The sequence below is a fragment of the Arachis duranensis genome, chromosome 8 (genome assembly GCF_000817695.3).
Source record: "Arachis duranensis cultivar V14167 chromosome 8, aradu.V14167.gnm2.J7QH, whole genome shotgun sequence".
Lineage (NCBI taxonomy): Eukaryota > Viridiplantae > Streptophyta > Magnoliopsida > Fabales > Fabaceae > Arachis > Arachis duranensis.
The window spans coordinates 30,704,285-30,721,675 of NC_029779.3; positions in this window are offsets into that span (position 1 = coordinate 30,704,285).

Genomic DNA, 17,391 nt, shown 5'->3' on the forward strand with positions numbered 1-17,391 from the left:
AACAAAAACTATCCTAAGTTCCTAACACAACAATGAAAATAAGCGCAACCTTGTAGCTAATGTTAGTGTCTAATTTCGTAGGAGCATAATTCTTTTTAGAAACTATATATTTTTAGGTGAAAACTCGGTGCAGTAGTCAAATCAGTCAAATCATCTAACCGTTTTAAATTATCAAGTATCAACTATACGTAAAGTCGACTGCACCTGAATTTTCACTATATTTTTATCATTAATTTTTACAAATATGTGTAAGAATTACTTAAGATGGAGATAAACATGCATGTTTTATAGTTTAGCGACCTCTAAAATATCCAACAATAATGGGGAGAAAAAGTTCGAAAGCGATAGCATTACAAAAATAATTTAAAAGTGGGTAAATACCCTTTCCGTCTCCTGGGCATTTTAAATTGGGACATGTCGCATCTTTATCATCCAAAAACTTCAACCAGGTCCTCAACAATTAACATTAGTGGACGTATCGACCCCTGTGACCGGTTGCCAACAGATTACCTGGATGACGTGTCAGGTGGAGGCTGGGTTATCAAATGTATGTGCCACGTGTCACTAGAAATTGTTGCAGGGACTAAAAACCTCCTCCCTGCCCAAACTGTTCTCAGCCCCACCGGCAACACCCTCCACCCACCACCCCTCCCCATCACTCCTCCACCACCGCCACCGCCGCCACCACTACAACCGCCTCACAACCTTCGCAACATGTGAATCCTCCACCTCTTCTTCTTCCTCCACAACCTCCCAAAGCTTCACCCAATGGAGGTTCTCTCTCCCGACAACACCTTCCACCACCACCACCACTACTCCTCCACCACAACAACCACCACCAACGCCACCACCGCTTCTACTTCCCAACAATAAAGCCAACTTCTTCAGCCATTAGAGGGATCACATCAATAAAGCCAACTTCTTCAGCCATTAGAGCCAACCTTGCTGCTCTTGCAATGACTCTCCATGGCCTCTTCTGCTGTGCAGCCACCATAATAGATTGCTCAATGAGTTCCCTTCATCATAAAAAATTGTCAACTCCCTCTTCTTCAATGCACCTTCATTATCATAAATTCCTTCCATTGCATAAACCAACCACTTCAATTTTTCTAAAACACCATCTTTATTCAAACAAGGCATAGTTCACTCTACAACCTCTTTCACAAAACCAACGTTGAAAAACAAGACCTCAGTAATAGGCAGCAATGGAAGAACATGAAAGGCAAGTGTATTCCATTTAACTCTATTTTCCCTGTTGTTAGAATATAGAATCTCCATTAACCTATTCTCCTTTGTAAACTTCTCAAACTTTTCATCATCCCTCTTTAAATGGCCCCACATTTGAGCAGCATGAATTTCCAATGCTGCAAGAGTTGAACCAATATTACTCTAACAAAAAAATATTGTTGGGAAGGTTGTGAGGCAGTGGTAGTGAGTTAAAAATTTATTTTAGTTATATACAGGATCAATAATCATGTTCCGAACATGTATAAAGGCAACTATATGTAAATTCAGATTTTTTTTTGTCTTTAATATTTTTATTTTTAAAATTTTATAAAGAAAAGAAGACAATAAAAATAATAAAATTTTATTTTTTATTTTTATTATAATTTTTTACAAAAGATACACAAATCGAAAGGTTCGATTTTTATATTTCAAATTTTTTAATTTTTTTTTAACAAAAATTCCTCAGTTGAATTTCTGTATGCTCACAAATTATTCTGTCTAATTTCTGTATTCTCACAAATCGGACGGTCCGATTTTTGTTTATCTAATTAAATGATTCCATATTTGAGAATAACACCCCATCAACCCACATTTTAAAAAAATACCGTTGTTACTCCAATATCAAAAACAAAATCTGCACATTAAAATCTGAGATTGAAAGTGATAAATAGGTATCCATATTTTGCATGTCTTCAAAATTTTTCTTAGGTCGTCCGACACTCCAACTGGAAAATAAAACATGTGATAACAATATTTCATCATTTACTACTAAACTAAAGAAAGGGGCTTATTGTGTGGGCCAGGGAATTAAAACAACTTTAAAGTGAGATAGATGTGAAAGGATATGATGGGTTTGTCCATCAATGGAAATGGATGGATATGGCCCATCCTGAATGGGATGACATGAAAAAGTTGATTGCGTCTTTAATTCAGTCAAATGATTTCATTGATGGTCCTCTTCCTCTATAACCAGTAATTGATTTGATAAGCTCTGGGCACAAAAGAAAATAATAGCGAACTTCTATACTAAAATGCAATCATTTTGTAAATTCCACTAAGGCTGGTTGTGCATCATTTATTTTATGATAACAGGGTGGCTTTCACTGACCAAAAAGAAAAAAACTAGGGTGGCTTTTACTTTTTTTTTTATTAATTTCTGGTATAAATTTCCTTCAAAATTATTTTGCCTCCTTATTTTTATTTTCTTAAATTTATTATTTAATGTTTAAAAGAAAGTAGAAAGAAAAGATGTATAATGGGTCAATTTTAGTTTGAGAGTGTGACATGTGGGCTTATATGGATATGACAGATCCAGAAGCCCTTTTCCCATCGACGTAGAACCAAGGAGGACGGATCCAAAAAGAATATCTCCGCAGAGACAGATACTAAAAAGCAAATACAAAGACATATATCCTGTTAACTTGGAAATAGCTACTCTCCTAAAGCAAATTAAATACCATGGTTAATACATTCTTGATTCATTTGTTGTCTTTGCTTTTTGGTCCCGGAAATTATAATAATGAACTCACATTTTGATAAACCTATACCAAATTTTTAAATTAAAAAAAAAATCATATTAACAAGTTTATAAGTATATTAGATTGTTATGCCATTTTATATTCTATTCTTTTTCTATCACAAAAAATATTCACCATATTTTTTTAGGATAAATAACATAAATAAATTAAATTACCTCCAATATTATACCAATATCTATATGTTTCGTTATAAAATTATGTAAATCAAAGCTATATAATTTAACAATAAATTTATGTAACTTAAATCCACTTGATTCGATTTAGCTAGTGTAGTTGTAAATCAAAATAGATTGATTCAATTTACTAAAAATAGTATTTGTGACATAATTTGAAATAAGTTGTTTTAATTTAATGCTTTTGATAAATCCTATTAAATTGAATCAATATTCTATAAATCGAATTCAGCTAATTCTATTTACTAAGGAATATAAGTTATATAAATAAGATAAGAATGTTAGGTTTTTATTAGAGTAGAATTCACAATGACTAGTGAAAATAGTTTTTTAGTTTTTGTATACTAGAGATGAACGATTAAAAAAAAATGCGAGAGGGAATAAAATTTATTAACAAGGATTCGTTGAGTGTATTTACCGAACCTTTTACAAGTTTTGTTTAGTTTTAGAATACTATAATCCAAAAATTGGAACTGCATAGCATGAAACAGATGAAAAAATTATTTTATAAAATTTCGATTTCTGTTGTTCAAGATTGGGTTAAATACAACTCATTTGTAATAGATAGTGACGATGATTTACAAGTTTTGTTTCATTATCGTCTTGCAAGTTTTGTTTCACTATCATCGTCAGCTTCTAGAGGTGAGAACCCATGAATTATTTGCCAAGCTTGGGAATGTGGCTTTTAGTTTAGGAGGATTGAATCAGAATCATCAATTAGTAGCAATGATAATAGCCTCTAGTTCAACCCTTGTTGTTGCCTTTTTATCTGTGCCTATAATTGCATCTGTGGCAATTTTAGTGGCATCTCTGTCCTTCACAACTGATATAAACCGCAATGATATTGGAGAATTAGGTGATAATCAATCTTTCAGTGAGCTTGCTATTGATACTCTTGTTATGATCTCAGTTTCAGGAGAGTTTAGAGAACCAAAAAGCGTAGAAGATGTACTGCAAGATGATGATGTGGAGCCCGCTATGATTGATGAGGATAACAATGATGATCTAGAGAGAAATATTTCACTTGGGGTGGTGGAGCACCGAACTCGAAAACTTAGTAATATTCCCTGCACTTTTCGACTTTAGATTTGGAGGTCATGACACAGTATGGGTTTTTGGATGTAGAATTTAAATCTAGGGCCAGAGATACACAGGATACACTAGGTCTACCTGAGCTCCAAGTTAGTCAACAAATTTAGAATAAAGAAAAAGTCGTCTTAAGTGTAAAGACTTATAGCATCCGCCGTGGGGTTGAGTACAGAGTGCTGGAATCAGCTCATGTCAAGTGCCATGGAAAGTGTAAGGAGTTTGGAAACGGTTGTAGATGGTTGATTCAAATCACTCTTTGCCAGCGTAAGAATATATGGGAGATCAGACGGTATAATAAACCTTGTACATGTCTGGTCACATCGATATCTAGTGATCAATGGAAGCTTGATTATCATGTGATACCTGCTTTCATCCTTCCTATGATCAGAGTTAATGCAACTGTGTCGATCAAGGTACTACAGAATGCAACAGAAGCACATTTTGGACTTAGACCGACTTACAAGAAGATTTTGTTGGCTAAGCAAAAGGCAGTTATCATACTCCACTTATCATACCGGAATCTCTGACCCTCGTCTCGATATTGAGTCCACTTATCATACTCCATCATGCTTAGCCAAACCACTATAAGAAAAATGTTGAGTACCATAGAATTTACTGGTGAATTTATCAAAAAATCTGCCGGCAATAAGTTTATTATCGGAATAAATCAGACGGTATAAACCTCGTCGATAATTGTTTACCGACGGATTTAGTAGCGGATATTAACTTTTAATTGGTGAAATTCTGGATCTTGTTACCATCGGATTTATCCCCAATAAATTCGACGGTAATCTTAAATTTTAATTTTAATTTAAAAATTTAATATATAATTTTTAATGTTTAAATTCAATAATTTTTAAACAAACAAAAATTTAAATTTTACAATTTTTCATAATAGTTTATCTATAATTTTTCGTTAAAAGTTCATAAATAAGTTCACACATCAAATTTTAATAATAAAGAAGAAAAATAATAATTACTCATGTATGAAAAAAAAGTAGCGCTATAAACATATACTCGAAATCCAGAAAAGATGAACTAACATAAGGTTCGATATGAAAAACAAGATACCTCATGATGGCTAAGTAAATTATATAGTTGAAACTCTTTAGACAATAAAATACTGAAAAGAAAAATTAATTATACAAATTGTATATCTATCTAAGATTCCAACTAGTTCACTAACATGCATATGCATGTCTCTTAAATGGTATATTTATTTAAACTTATACAATTTCAGCAACTTATAAACTTAGTTGGAGGTTTTGCAACATAAACCTACTGTCTACAAGCGCATTTTTTGGAATAGCATACTGTACACCTTCAATTATAAACTATATACATAATCAACACATAAACTATGAACGTAATCAACACACAAATTATAATAAAAAAACAAATCAAAGTTCATATATTCAAATGAGTGAATTGCAACAAACTTAGTAAAATAACAACAATCAACTCAGCAAAATTAATTTAGAAAATAATTAATTCAGACAACAATAAACTTAAAAAATTAACAACAATCAACAATGTTACTTACCAGCGGCGATGACAACGTGCTGAGCTGCAACGACAATGTGGCTTACCAGTGGCGATGGCAGACACAACCTTTTTCAATTGACCAGAGGGAGAGAGATAAGAAGAGAGAGAGAGAGAGAGAGAGAGAGAGAGAGAGAGAGAGAGAGTTTGCATCGTTGCCCAAACGACGCGTTTCACTAAATTCTGTTATCGTCAAAATTTTCTGATGATAAATTTGGTGCTAATAAAATTAATTTTCACGCCTTTTCTTACTATCGGATTTAGCGGCAAAATTTTAAATTCAACGGTAACTTATTTGAGGGACGAATTTTCACTCGTAACTGTCGAAAAATCCGTTGCTAAATCCGTCAGTAATGTCCATCCCTAAATCCTCATGTAAGTCAATCTAAATCTAAATCTAAAATCAGTGAACCAAACCCTCATGTAAGTCAATCTAAATCTAAAATATGCCTCTGTTACATTTTGTAGTACCTTGATCGACACAACCGCATCAGTTCTAATAATAGGAAGGATGAAAACAGATATCACATGATAATCAAGCTTCTTGTGATAACTAGATATCGACGTGGCCAGACATATCTGAGGTCTATTATACCGTCTTACCTCCCAATACCCTTATGCTGGCAAAGAGTGATCTGAATCAACCATCTACCACCATTTCCAAACTCCTTATACTTTTCATGGTAATTGGTATGATCTGACTCTAGCGCTCTTTATTCAACCTCACGACGGATGCTATAAGCCTTTACACTTAAGATGACTTCCTCTTTATTCTGAAACTGCTAACCAGCTGATGTGAGAGAAATCATCGGTTAAGAATTTTCACAAAATAATTCCGTTGAAGTATATTTCCAAACCAACAAATAACCCTCAATCAAAGTTTAATTTGTTTGTCACTTGTACAAACTCAATAAAAACCAAGAGTATTTAAACCTCGGGTCATCTCTCAAGGAATTATAGGAAAGTGTGCATATTATTGGTTATGGAAAAGTATTTTTGGGATTTTGGAATAAGAGACAAGAAATGTAAATAACAAGAAAGTAAAGCTACAACTACGAAAGGTCTTGGCAAGGAGTGAGAATTGGAATTCCTATCATCTTTATCATCCTCAATTGTGATGGTAATTGTCTTTTGCTCTCACTTGGTTATCCTCTAACATTTGAAGGAAAGTCAAGTGAGCAAAATTGACTCTAATCCACAAGTCCTAATCAAAGACTAGCTTTAGGAAATTCAAGCCAATTAGCAATCCTCAATCACCAATCAACGAAAAATTTGATAACTCAAGAGTCTCTAATCACATAACTCAAGCCAAGAGCACAAAATTCTACACTAAAACTCCATCAAGCATTTTATGAAACACTTGGAAGGCATAAAAAGAAAGTATGGTAAAATAGCAAGAAATATAAAATCTAAAATTACCAAATGCAAGGAAACAATAATAACAACTCAATTAAACAATAAGAAACATAAAAATATAAATTAAATTAATGGAAATTAAAATCAACAAGAGTGCTCAAAAACATAAAAATGACATAAAAGGAAAATTAATAATGTAAACTAAGAGAAGCAAGATGTAGCAACAAAAAATTGCAAGAAAAACTAAATCAAGGCAACAATTAAACCTAAATCTAATAGAAATCTAATCTAATCTATCCTAATTCTAGAGAGAAGAGAGAGCTTCTCTCTCTAGAATATGACCTAAAGCGTGATTCTATTCTACTCCTAATTGCTCTCCCTTGTTTCCTCTTGAATTCTACTTGAAATAGTTTCAAAAATGAGTTGGATTGGGTTTTGGAGGCCCAGAATTCACCCCCAGCGTATTGTATTAAATAAGGTCACGTGCTGCTTGTCACGCGTATGCGTGATCGCATGACAGATTTCCAAACTTCATTTCTTCGTGAATTTTCTCCACTTTTACATGCTTTTTCTTCATTCCTTTAATCCAATCTTTGCCTTATAAACCTAGAATCACTCAACAAACATATCAAGGCATCGAATGGAATTAAAGTGAATTAAATTTAACAATTTTAAGGTCTAAAAAGCATGTTTTCACTTTTAAGCACAATTTAGGAGAAAGTTACAAAACCATGCTATTTCATTGAATAAATGTGAGAAAATTTGATAAAATCCACTAAATTCAACACAAGATAAACCCTAAAAATGGGGTTTATCACCAGCTTGGAACTCAGCTAGACCTGTTGTATTCCGTATATCTCTGGCCCCAAATTCAGATTCTACATCGGAAAACCCTCTGCTATGTCATGGCCTCCAAGTCTAAAGTCAAAAAGTGTGAGGGGTATTGCTGAATTTCCGAACTCGATGCTACACTACCCCCGACTGGAATACTCCTCCATAGACCATTGTTGCTATCCTCATCAATCATGGCAGGCTCCACATCATCGTCATCCCGCAGTACATCTTTGATGGCATCTGGTTCTCCACCCTCCCCTGAAATCGGGATCATAACAGGAATACCCACTATCGTAATAGCAAGCTAACCGAAAGATCGAATATCACCTATTTGTCCATCACCATCGCGGTTAGATCAGCTGTAAAGGACGGAGATGTCACCAAAACTTTCCCAGGTGCAATGACAAGCACAGAGATGAAGAGGCACCAACAGACATTGAACTAGAGGCTCCTGACATGACTACAGATTAAGGATTCTGATTCAATCCTCTTGATCTACAGACCACATCTCCAAGCTTGCTAATATCTCATGGGTTCTTACCTCAGAAAATTGACGACGACAGTAAAATAAAACTTGAAAATCTTCGTCACTGTCTATTACAAAGGAGTTGTACTTCACACCATCTCGAACAATAGAAATTAGAATTCTATACTTTTTCACATGTTTCATGCTATGCAGTTCTACTTTTTGGATTATAGTACTCTAAAAATTAAAAAAAAACTCGTAGATGGATTGATAAAGACGTTCAGCGAATCCTTATCTGTAAAATTTTTATTTTCTCTTGCATTTTTTCTTAATGGCCCCTCTGTAGTGTATAAGAACTAAAAAACTATCCTCACTAGCCATTGTGAATGCCAGTCTAATGAAGAATTCAATGTTTTGCTCATATTTACATACCTTAGACTCATACCCTAAATCGAATTATCTGAACTCGATTTGTTTTGGCTCATCGTGTTAAATAAATTGAATCTATTAGACTTGATTTACTTGGTTTTAGTAATATGTAGTAAATCGAAACAAACAATTTTGAATTACCTCACTAAAGTTCATTCTCTTGTAATCGAATCTGCTTCATTTGATTTACTACTCATACATGTAAATTGAATCTGTTTCATTCGATTTACATAGAGGAGCCTTAAATCAATTTTTTTGTGATTGTAACTAAAAAAGAAAAATAAGAGGCACAAGGAACACGGAACAAGAACCTTAAAATAACTAATGCATCATGTCCTGAAGAAGAAGTAATTGAAGACACTTCTATGGCACCAGACAAACAATTCGCCATTCTCTGAATCAACACCAGTCATGACCTGCCTTAGTATGAGCAGAAAAATCTCTCAACAAAAGGAAGGCATCAAGGCAATCAGTCTCGCAATAAACATCTTTAAAACCTGCTTCCCAAGCCAACAATAATCCTCTCCAAATAGCAAATAATTCACCCTGAAGAATACTGGAAGGGGGAATAATACCAGCATAACCTGTCTTTCACACACCATTCTAATCTCAGATAACACAACCGAAGCCAATAGCACCATCATCATCAAGTTTTCCAGCATCACAATTGACTGTGACAGAGCCATGGGAAGGGGGGATCCAGTTCAGAATTAAAGGAGATATGCAGGAAGTTTGTTGCAAGGTAAAAATCTTGTGTAACTCATTCTCAGAGGCATAGATTAGAGCAACCACCTTACCCGGAGTCCAAGGATCCAAAGGATTGAAAATAGCGTTGTTTCTCTCCCTCCATATCCACCAAAGAGAAGAGAAGAAGCGATATGAATTACGATTCTTATCTCTCAAAATCCAAGGTAATAAATCAAGGTTCACCTTATCATAATTCAACCTTTGCCAAATATCGCGAGACATAGGACAGTCATGAAGGCAGTGAAGCACAGTTTCAGGGTTAGAATTGCACCGAGGACAAAGATCCGAAGAGGTAAGGCTTCTCCGAAAAAGAAAGGAAGTAGTAGGTAACCCTTGATGGAGAGAAAGCCACACTAACAACTTATACCTTTTAGGAACCTTCAGGCGCCAAAGCCACAACTCATTGCTTTGATAATCCCAATTTAAGTTCCTCTTGCACACCCGATAATATCCCCATTTGAGGTGTAAATCTTTGAAGAGAATGCATTCCAAAATCAACCAGTGCTACTTCCAACTTGAAGGTCCAGATTATAGCCCAGAATATTTTTGTCTCACATCCTCTGGAATTATGGTGCAAACCTGATTCAAATTCCAAGTACCATTCTCCCATAAATCCTGAAGTCTTAGCTCAATATCCAAGATGTGGACAAAGGGAAGAACGTCTACAAGGACCCTTCAAATCTCCAACCATCATACTAGAAGGATTGATGAGGAGGACCAGTACTCCAGGAATAGCCATCTTGCAAGACTTAGAAGGCATTATAAATACCCTTCCAAGAAGGGGAAGCATTATTAGAAAAAAAGAGAGTTTTCACCTCCCTATTTGAAATGTATTTATGTGTGACAAGTCAAACATAGTTTCTCCGGTGAATTGTGAAGGTGCCAAATAAGCTTACCTAGAAGGGCAATATTAGACCATCGAGGATACCTTACTCCAAAACCACCATATTTTTTAAGGGTGATTATCGGCTTCCAATTAACAAAACTCATCCATCTCCCATCAACCTGCCCTTTCCAGAGGAATATGCGCATCATGGAAGAGATGTCATTATGAACACCCACTAAAAAGAGAGACACTTGCATGTTATAAATAGGGATAGATGAGGCCACTGAAGTGATGAGACACAATCTACCCGCTTTGTTAAGGATCCTGCCTTTCAAGCCAGCAAGACGCCCTCTAATCTTGTTCAGGATTTTATTAAAAGTAACCCTGGTCATCTTCGAGTGACTCAAATTCACACTAAGATATTTCCCTAAGTCTTGGGTGAATCGGATGGAAGATACCCCAGTGAATAAATATTTTCTTCTATTGCTGACATTGTTGGAACACAAAACTTTAGACTTTTCAAGGTTGATCTTCATGCACGAAGCTTTACAAAAGTTGCTAAGAGTGCTCATCACAACTTGCACTTGAGCTTTTTTTGCTTTACAAAACAACAACAGATCATTAGCGAACATAAAGTGCAATATTCTCGGACCACCTCTAGAAATAGCTACCGGATCCCAACACCCATTGTCCACTAACTTGGAAATATAACAGGCAAGCTGCTCCATACAAATGATAAATAAATATGGGGACATGAGGTCACCCTGACAAAGTGCTCTGTTAGGAGAAAAATTATCGAGTCTAGAACCATTTTAAATGATGGATAGAGAAGAAGCTTTGACACAAGACATAATAAGCCTAACCGAGGGGGCAGGAAAACCAAAACTCATCAGGAAATGCTCAAGAAACCCTCAGTCAACTCTATCATATGCTTTTCCTAAATCAATCTTAAAGGCCAACATACCTTTTTTTGACTTCGTATGCTTCATAAAATGCAGCACTTCTTGGGCAATAATGATAATATCCGGAGTGCCCCTTTTCGGGATAAAATCACCCTGGAGGGGGCTGATGATCTCTTCCAAGAAGGGTCGTAAGTGATTAACCAACACCTTCGTAAGGACTTTGTATACCATATTACTTAGGCTAATGGGCCTGAAATCCTTCATAAATGTTGGCGCTTCTATCTTAGGAATCAAAATATTGAGAGTCTTTATAAGTTTCGAGTTAAGGTACCCATCCGCAAAGGCCATTCTAACCAAATGCTAGACATCTGCTCTAATAATATTCTAATATTCCTTGAAAAAGTAGGCTTGAAAGCGATCTGGCCCTGGAACCTTAAAGGAGCTCATGCCAAAGACAGACGCTTTGACCTCGGAGAAAGAAGCTGGAGCAGTGAGATTCTCACAGGAATTCGGGCTAAGAGTCGAAAGAAGGACATCACCCATGCAGTCCAAATCAATATCTTCCACATAGCAAAAAAGGTTCTTGAAAAAAGAAACAACTTCAGCTTGAAGAACAGAAGAGTCAGAAGACCACGTACTGTCACCCACAAACATCCCCTTAATTTTGTTGTTCTTCCTGTTAATCACTGATTGCAAGTAAAAAAATTTTGTATTACAGTCTCCAAATTTAACCCGTTGCTCCCGAGATTTCTGAAACCAAAAAAGCTCTTCTTGCAGGAAAATTCGATTATAGTCATCATTAAGCTCCTTTTCTTTAACCCTAAAGGAAAGAATATCAACCTCTTCTAGACGCCTCTGAATCTTACTAATATATCTCTCAAGCTCCTTTTTCTTAGCAACCTTTGAATTCAATTCCAAAGAATCATCCTAAACATGTTGCAGCTTGGAGGAAAAGCAAGAAGACCTGGGATGCCAAGCTTCCTTAACAACATTTACTATAAGAAAAATACCCATTCAACCACACTTTTTTTAAGCTACATTTGAAAAGCATAGCCTATTCTGTGAATACAGAATAGGCTACGCTTTTCTCCGTGTTGCCTTTTTATAAGAGAAAAGGATACAAAAATGCGGCATCATTTAAAAAGCGTAGCCTTAGGTATTATAGAAATCACTTATAAAGCGTAGCCGTAGGTTGATATCTATAGGTTCACTTTTCGTATCAAAGAGGACGCTTTTAGAGGGTAGCCTATTTGTTAAGTTTAGGGTGCATTTTAAAAGTGATGCCTAATGTATCTAGAGCCAAAAACTTGAGACTAAGTAAATTTTTCCCTCTTTTTCCTGAAAGCAAACTGATGACACTTAGTAAAATTTTTGTCCATTCCTCTTTTTTCACTCTTGGTCTCGCCATTGAACCTCTCACTCTCGCCATTGACCCTCACACTACAAGAAGAAACCCTCTCGCTCTCACCATTGACCATCGTCGCCCCCCACTCACCACTCACCCGTACTCACCACTTTCCACATTACTGCATACTGATCGTCGCTCCTCTTCGCCACCGCATGCACTGATCGTCGCTGTGCCGCCCTCACCATCGTCACTACGCCGTGATGATTGGATTTTTGACGGTTTAGAATTTCACTAATGAAATCTCGTTGTAAAGTATAGTTTCTAAACCAAACAATAATCCTTTCATACAAAAAGTTGTTTGTCACTAAAACAAACCCCTAAATTTATAAACCGAAGTATTCAAACCTCGGGTCGTTCTCCCTAGAAATTGTAATGAAGTGTCTTGTTATTGGTTGTGAGTTATATTTGGGGTTTTTAAGATTTTAGACAAGAAATATAAATGGCAAAGAAAATAAACTAACAACTAGTAAAGCTCTTGGCAAGGTATGAGAATTAGAAGTCCTATCCTAGTTATCCTCCTCAATTGTGATGAGAATTGTTCATTGCTACCACTTAGTTAACCTCTAACCATGGAGGAAAGTCAAGTGGATGAATCAATTTAATTCCTCAAGTCCTAATCAACTCCTAAAGGAAAGGTTAGCTTTAGAGGCATTCAAATCAATTAGCAATCTCTCGAATAGAATCTAACAACAATTATTGCAAAAAATTAACAACAACAATCAAGGAAATCACAATTATCATGAATTACCTCAAATTGCATTATTGAAAGAAAACAAAGGAACAACAATCTATCCAAAACAAAATGAAGAATTACAATTATTAAAGCACATAACTAGAAAGAGGAGGAGGAGAAGATTAAGAATTGGTAAAGGAAAAGTGAATCAAAGCTTGAATTAAACCTAGATCTAAGAAGAGAGATTAACCTAAACCTAATCCTAATTCTAGAGAGAAGTGAGAGCTTCTCTCTCTAAAACTAACTCTAAACTAATCCTAATTAGGCTATATGCTAGATTGATTAGATTCCTTCATGCCTTCCCCTTAATCCTTCATCCTTTTATTTCTTTCTCCTAGCAATTGGCGCCAAAATGGGTTCAGAAACCCTCTCAAATCGCCAGGCACGTGTTGCTTTAATGAAGTCATGTGCGGTCATCGACGCGTGCGCGCACGGTACGCGTGCGCGTCCCTGGTCGATTCTGCAATGTGCGCGCGGGCACCTTGTGCGCGTGCGCGTGCTTGGCTGACTTTGCTTCTTTGACTTTTTATGCTTCTCTCCACTTGTATGCTTCCTTCCTTGCTTCCTTTGATCCATGCCTAGCCTATTTCAATCCTGGAATTACTAGCAAACACATCAAGGCATCTTATGGAATCAAGGAGAAATTAGAATTCATCAAAATAAGGATTAAAAAGCATGTTTTTACACTTAAGCATAAATATGGGAGAGATAACAAAACCATGCTAATTCATAGGCTAAATGTGACAAAAGGTTATCAAAATACTCTAAATTCAATACAAGATAAACCCTAAAAATGGGGTTTATCACGCTGCTCTCACCATCGTCATCTCCGTACTTCTCATTATCGTCTTCGCTGTGCTCACATCATTGAATAGGTATGTATTGATTTCTATTTGGTTCTGAAATTTCAGAGGCTTAGGGTTCCTATTTTAGGGGTTCTAATTTGGGGGTTTTAATCTGTGAAATATGGGTTTGTGAACTGTAATTTGATAACATGCATGCTGTTGTTGATGAATATGTGTGGTATTTTAGGGTTTGTGAACTGTGATTTAATATATTTTCTCTGTATTTTTGTTTGTGAGACTGAATCCAGATGCAGCCTTAATAATTTTCTCAATGAATAAGTTGGCTTTCGTATCTCTGTTTTCAGCTTTTGTTTCTTCTAGAAAACTTGGCTTTTGACCTATCTTACATTCTCTTATAAGTTTTTCATTTTTATCTTTTTGTGTGTTTTTCTGTTTCATTTTAAAGTTTGTTACTTTTACTTGATCTCCATGTCTAAAGGCATTACTATGTTATAGAACTGATTTCTTTGTGGGAAAACTCTCCCCTCCCCATCTTTTTTCACTAGATCTTATGTGAGCTATGATAGCTCTATTCAGAAGGGTATTTTAAAAGTTGAGAAGGAAGCCAAGGTAGTATTGATAATGACAAGAGATCACTAAAAACTGACATGCAATCTTCAGTTAAGAAGTTGAAAGTCTCAATTTTAGGTGTATGAAAAAAGACTGAGCTAGTTTTTAAGGAGCCCATTGTCTCTGCTGAATAGAAATAGAGAAAGAATCTGTGTTGGTTCAACATTATATTAAGGAATGTCAAACAAAGAGAAGGGGTTGTATTCTCTGGAGAGAGATATTGAGAGCTATTTCAAAGAAAAATGATGAAATGATTAAATTAAGAACTAGCTTTGTCTCAAATTGGTTTAATGAAAATGTTAACAAATTATAAGTAACACTGACCAGCCATCAAATTGTAAATTGATAAAGTTTTAACTGAGGGCTTTTCAGTAATTTACAAGTTAACCTCATAATTGAGGCGTCTTAGCACCACCAAGGCGAATACTTTGCCAACTTAGTTTATTGAAATTCGATTATTTTTAGGTTTTTTTATACTACAATATCTAGGAATATCTATGTATCATTTCTCCTTTTGTTCATGGTTGATTTTTTCATTAGCTTATTCATTGAGACTGAATCCAAATGCATGTTGAGGATTAATAATTTTCTTCATCCAAAATTGTGTTTCCTTTTCAAGAGCAAAATTTGGTGACTGCCATGAGCTTTAGATTGTTTTGATCACTCTCTCTCTGGCTATTTGATCTCAACAGGAAACGCAGTGTTTGCTCAGTGAGCCAGGTAACTTCTCATTTTTTAGCTCCATTATTGTGGTTGCATGCATATTTGATATGAGACATTATATAATATCTGAAATTAGATTGAGGATGTGACAAACTTGAATGATGTAGTAACTATAAGTTTGGGTTGGGGAATTTTTTTGTTCTCTTCTCACATACTTTTAATTTTTTCCCCTTAAGTAGTCATATTAAACCTTTTGGTTCAGTTATTATTGTCTATTGTGAATGGATTTTGAGTGAAAAGCTTTGTTGTTTATGATGATTGATGAAGAAGCTTTCCTTTCCATCAACAATTACTTATTCTATTAGGAATACACAAGCTCAATTACATTCGAGCACTTCCTTTTTATTTTTTTCCTCTGATTTCTCCAATTCAAATCAATTAGCACTTTTTAAAACTTGAATAATTAAAATTTGATTGATTGCTTTAAACATTTTTTCAGTAAATTAAAGGTTGTGTATTATTATTGTGATTGTCTTGTTCTGCATGCCAGTTACATCTTTTCAACACTGAAATGTCTATTTTCTTATTATTATCACTTTCTTCATATACCCCAATGCCCTTTTTCATCTGTTTTCCTTAATTCACAAATTCAATATGTGTATTATTTTGAAGTTTTCCCTCTTGTGTGTATTGATTTGAAAGTTCTTACCCTATTAAATTGGTAGTACTTGTTTAATTTGTATGATGGTGTGAGTTGAACGTTACCTTGGTGATAGTGATCTGTTCAAGGTTTTATATAATTATTTGTTGTTATGTTCTGCTAAAGTTTATTGGTAGAATGTTAACTGTCCTATTCTATATGTGGCCTACTTAATGAAAGGATATTGGTTATTTGAGTGATCAGGTGGAATTTGATGCTGCCCATTATAGCCTTATTTGAATAATGAACATACATTGTAAATTTTGTGCACATGTCTTGTGCATCTGTCTTGTTTTTAATTATTGTACCCTTTAGCTTATATAATAAAACAGAGGACAGTTTACATCACTCTTTCAAGAAAGCAGAATGAATATATAAATGAAATGAAACTATCTATAATTCTATATAGCTTTAGGCTGGCTTGGATCATCAGCTGGTTCTGAAATTTTATATTATGGCTGAAATTTGTTTGTGCAATTCTGATTGTTGTATTTCTGATTTTGTTCACTTGGTACATATGAATTTGTCCCTATATCTAATTTAAGTGTGAAAGTCTGGTTAATTAGTGCATGAAAAATGCTATAGGGACATATCATGATTGTGTTAAAGGAAATTGAAGAAAGAAACACCTGCAGATTTTCATGGTTTGAATGAAACAAGATAATACATAATTCCTTGAATTCACCTCTTTTGCCGTGACCATCTTATTTTTTTTAGTATATGCTTTCTTGGTTTACTATGTCTACGTGTTCCATTTAATTTTTATAATTACGAATGTCATTATGAATATTTTTTTAACTATTTTTCTATATAATTATGCAGGATAACAATGAAGATTAAGCAATGAAGATTAAGCTGACTATTATTATAGTTTATTGGCTAAGATAGAGTGCTATTTAGAATCTTTACATGTATGGTTGACTAATGACTTTTATTAGAAGATACTTTTATTGGCTAAGTGATATTATGGATCAATATTATAAATATATTTTGGTTAGAGATAATTTTTATTATTTAGTATAATTATGTATTTATTTTTATTTTGTAATATTTAACTCATTTAAAAAAAATGCAGAATTATTATACATGTAATCATATTAACTATTATGTTGTATTAAAAATTATTAGGTAATTATATATACATATATATATATATATATTAATAAATATATATACAGGAAAAAAAAAGATCTAAGGCTACACTTATATACAGTAGCTATAGTATACAAAAAAATGAGACCTAAGGCTAGGCTTATATACAGTAGCTATAGTATATAAAAAAAAATAAGAGGGACCTAAGGCTACGCTTATAAAAAGTAGCTATGGTATACAATGTGGCTACG